Consider the following 5007-nt stretch of genomic DNA (forward strand, 5'->3'; position numbering starts at 1 on the left):
CTATTTATCCTATCCATGCCCCTCATAATTTTGTAAACCTCCATAAGGTCACCCCTCAGCCTCCGACGCTCCAGGGAAAACAGTCCCAGCCTGTTCAGCCTCTCCCCATAGCTCAAGTCCTCCAACCCTGGCAACACCCCTTGTAAATCTTTTCTGAACCGTTTCAAGTTTCACAACATCTTTCCAATAGGAAGGAGACCAGAATTACACGCAATCTTCCAACTGTGACCTAACCAATGTCCTGTACAGCCGCAACATGACCTCCCAACCTCCATACTCTATACTCTGACCAACAAAGGAAAGCATACCAAACGCCTTCTTCACTATCCTATCTACCTGCGACTCCACTTTCAAGGAGCTATGAACCTGCACTCCAAGCTCTCTTTGTTCAGCAACACTCCCTAGGACCTTACCATTAAGTGTATAAGTCCTGCTAAGATTTGCTTTCCCAAAATGCAGCACCACGCATTTATCTGAATTAAATGCCACCTCCCACTTCTCAGCCCATTAGAAGCTGTTCTGCAAAGACAGTTCCAACAGAACGCATTGAGCTAGTCGAACGTCATCTGGCCAGTGTGATGAAGAGAGGTACTTTGAAAGTTGAAGATGAATGGCGACACCCTCCCCTGTTCCCAACCTGTTCAAGCTTTAATAAAACTGAAAGAAGTGTGGATGCTGTAAATCTGAAACAAAAACAGAAATTGCTGGAAAAGCTCAGCAGGTCTGACAGCGTCTGTGCAGAGAAAGAGATAGCATTTTGGGTCCGGTGACCTTTCCTTAGAACTGCGGCAGTTCTGAGGAAGGATCACCAGACCCGAAATGTTAACAGATTTCTCTTCACATTTGCTGCCAGACCTGTTGAGCTTTTTTCAGTAATTTCTGTTCCACATTTAAAATCACCTGAAAACTAATATCCTGGAAATTCAACTTTAAAAAGCCTCAGCTAACTGAAAATCCTCTTCTCAGTACTTTTAAATTCAACTTGCCTAGGTTGAACCTATCAAATTATCAAAGAAATTACAAGCCTGTGATCCTCTTGAGATGTATATATGTTGTGTTACGTTCATCTCTAAAAGAATAATCATGTATGTGCTAGTCTATGCAGAATTTTCTTTCTGCAGGAAGGACAAATAATCTAGCTTATTTGCACTTGAGGGATATCTGACCCCACCACCTCAGCAATTAGATTATGAGCAGAAAAGTCCATGGTCAACCTTCCTGTCCTTCTACCAATTAAGTCCCTTAAACACTCAATTTATAGTCACTGAAGTACCAGGAGGTAAGAAGGGTTGGCTACCTTCTGGATTAGGGGATTGGTCTCCATTGACCCAGTCTGGGGTGTAGGTCAGGATTTTGGTGGAGGGTCAGGGTTGACCTGTGAAAACCACACCCAACCTTTTCCTGAGGTCTCCTTGTGACCTCCCCCAAGAGAACAGGCAGTCAGGAAGGAATGGGAGATGGCTACTATCTTCAGAATTCACATGATGTTCTCCTTCCCAAACGCATTTCTTTCTTTTCATCCTTTAAATATCTTTGTAAATGAGCTGTCCACCCCCTTCATCTATCTGCTCAAATCAGCTATATTATGGCAAATGTAGTGTAACATTCAGGTTAATTGGCTTGTTCAGAAAAAAATTAACATTTAATTATTTGCTTAAATACAGTAAGTGAGCATTAGATTTCGACACCCATCCACCTAGTGTATTGTGGGGTCAACTAGGAGTGAATGGGAAGGTATTGAGCCAGCTAGCCAATCTATTTTATGTTCCCCAGTCAAATCACATCCGGTGGAGACATGTAAAATACAGCCCATGCTAGCTGAGGTTGACTGAACCTAATAGAACTTTGAAGAAGTTACTTAAGCAGCCAGCTATGGTGTCATTTAAATGGATGCTCAGAAAGCATTTTATAAGGTTCTGTAGAAGAAACAGCAAGATAAAATTAAAGCTTTAGAATTGAAGACCAAATATTTACCCGATTGAGAGATTGATTTCAACAGCAGTAAACAGGAAGTAGAAATAATCGTTACATGTTTGAATTGGAAGGAAATTACGAGCAATGTCCTACAACGGTAAGACCATAAGACATGGAAACAGAAGTAGGTCATTCAGTCCATCAAATCTCCTCTGCCATTTAATGAGCACTTGGTTGAACTGAGTCCTCAACTCCACTTTCCAACTTATTCCCCATAACCTTTGATTGCCTTGATGATTAAAATAGTCAATCTCACCCTTGAATATATTTGAATGATCAAGTAACTAAGCTAGAACCTCAACTATTCTCCATATTTATTCATAAATAATACAATAAAGAGCTTATCACCAAATAAATAACACATGGATTGGTGACATAGTTGTTAGTCAGAAGCATAAAATTACAAAACAACATCGATAGTTTAGGTGAATGAGGACATCAATTTCATCGCAGGTAAGTGTGAGGCAGTCTGTTTTAAAAATTTTTTAAATGATAAGTGTTGAAATACTGGGAACAATAGAGGTCCAAAAATATCTTAGGGTCCATATACACAGATCACTAATGTTTTATGGTGAAATAAAACAAAATCAAACCAGCTAACTGTACATTAACCTGAAGTTCTGGAGAGCCATTTTACAAGGTGGAGGATGTTTTGTTACTGTTAAATGTACATTGGAATATCCCTTGAAATATTGAAGGATATGAGATAATTTGAGGCTATTTGGATTTTTGAAAGGAATTGATTCATAGATGATGAAAAACTATTTCTGGTGGATGAAAATAATGCCCGATAGTGTTATTGTCAGAGTTAGATCATTCAAGAAGGATGTTAACTTCTCATAATGGTGTAGTATATGACGGCTCAATTTTAAATCTGAGGTAGACCACATATTTGATAACCAAGGGTATTGAGGAGATGGAGTGAGGGTGAGTGATTAAATTAGGATAAAACATAATCTTATCGTATGGTACTGCATTCTTGGGGGTCTGAATAACTTATTCCCTTCTGAAATAGAACCAAGATCAGTAAATCTAAAAAAGAACAGACTACATCTATTATTGTTATTTAATATATTAAGATCCAACAGAAAAACTTTAATTGTATAGGTTTCATTTCATCTCATATTTTAGACTATAAATATTTTAGTTATTTTTTAAGGCAGGTGAGACTAGATTGGGTTGGGATATCTGGTCGGCATGGATGGGTTGGACTGAAGGGTCTGTTTCCATGCTGTACATCTCCATAACTCTATCAGTGTCTATCGTCTTCCTCTTCAATTTTGCCACATCAACTATCCCAATGAAGTTGCAGTTTCTGCACACTAGGTGACTCTTTCGAGTAATTTTAGAATATCTTTCAATTCCATCATAATCTTGTACGAAATTATCCATGAAATGAATATGGTGGAAGTAAAACAAAGGCAATTTATTTGTAATACATGAAATAAAGAGATGCTCATTGTTTGGAAATCTATGCAAATTCTATGAAATCTCATTAATCAGAAAGGCACATTTGAACAAATCAAGCATTCATAGTTGAACAAAATATATTGAACATAAAACAGTACAGCACAATACCAGCCTTTCAGCCCTCAATGTTGTGTCGACCTTTTATGCTACTCTAAGATCAAACGAACCTATAAGTAATTTATATAAATCATTCACTGCACAGAAATAGGTCATTTGGTCCAACAGGACCATGTTGGCATTCTAGATCTTCACAGTCTTCTTGTGCTTTCTCATCTACCCATTTGATGTGACTTTCTATTCTTTCCTGATGGGTTTATCTAGCTTCCCCTTGGATGCCTCAATGTTGTTCACCTCAACTCTTCATTACGGAAGTGATTTCCAGCTAAAACGCTCTCTTTGGGTAGAGATATTTCTCTTTAATGTCCAAATAGTGACTAATTATATTTAGATTAGATTAGATTACTTACAGTGTGGAAACAGGCCCTTCGGCCCAACAAGTCCACACCGCCCCGCCGAAGAGCAACCCACCCATACCCCTACATCTACATCTACCCCTTACCTAACACTACGGGCAATTTAGCATGGCCAATCCATCTGACACGCACATCTTTGGACTGTGGGAGGAAACCAGAGCACCCGGAGGAAACCCACGCAGACACGGGGAGAACGTGCAAACTCCACACAGTCAGTCGCCTGAGGCGGGAATTGAACCCGGGTCTCTGGCGCTGTGAGGCAGCAGTGTTAACCACGGTGTCACCGTGCCGCCCACTAATTTATGATCACTAATTCTAGACTCTAATATCATATCTGCAGCAACCGCATCAAACCATCTCATAATCTTAAAAACATGATCAAACTTTTCAAAAGAAATGAAAGTCATAACCTGCCCAGTCTTTCCAGATCAATAATAACCTCTTAACTTGGGTATCATTCTCAGCAGCTGAAAATGTGTTGCTGGAAAAGCGCAGCAGGTCAGGCAGCATCCAAGGAACAGGAGAATCGACGTTTCGGGCATCAGCCCTTCCTCAGGAATCATTCTCAGCAGCCTTCTGTTGCACTCTGTACAGTGTCTGTTTTTTTTTAAACACTGAGACCAAAACTGTTTGCATTAGAATACCCCAACTGTTTTCTGACAAAAGGTCTGTACAAGTTTCAAACTTTTTTTCCCCCCCATTCTACCTCTTTAGAAATGAAACCATTTAGTCATATTAACTTTCTTGGCCACTATTAGTAGTTTGTGTGCCTGCCCACCCACCCATGGATCCAAGGAACATGTGGCGCCCCTATTTGTGGAAGAAAAAGCGTTCTTACATTCACGTTGTATTTCCCAACTTGTGGGTAAAGGGGAACCGAACGTGGTCCAACTCTGTGGTTAGAAGCTTCTCTTTCCATAAATGTATAAGTATCGAAGATGGTCCAACCTTGCAGTTTAAAAACATATATGTCACATGTATTTCCACATATATGTCACTATGTTATAAGTAGGAATTGCATCAATTCATGTCCTCGTCCTCTAACCCCCTTCTTTACCTAAAGCACAATTGATCCTGTGCAAGTCGTCTG

This window comes from Chiloscyllium punctatum, chromosome 42 (genome assembly GCF_047496795.1).
Source record: "Chiloscyllium punctatum isolate Juve2018m chromosome 42, sChiPun1.3, whole genome shotgun sequence".
Lineage (NCBI taxonomy): Eukaryota > Metazoa > Chordata > Chondrichthyes > Orectolobiformes > Hemiscylliidae > Chiloscyllium > Chiloscyllium punctatum.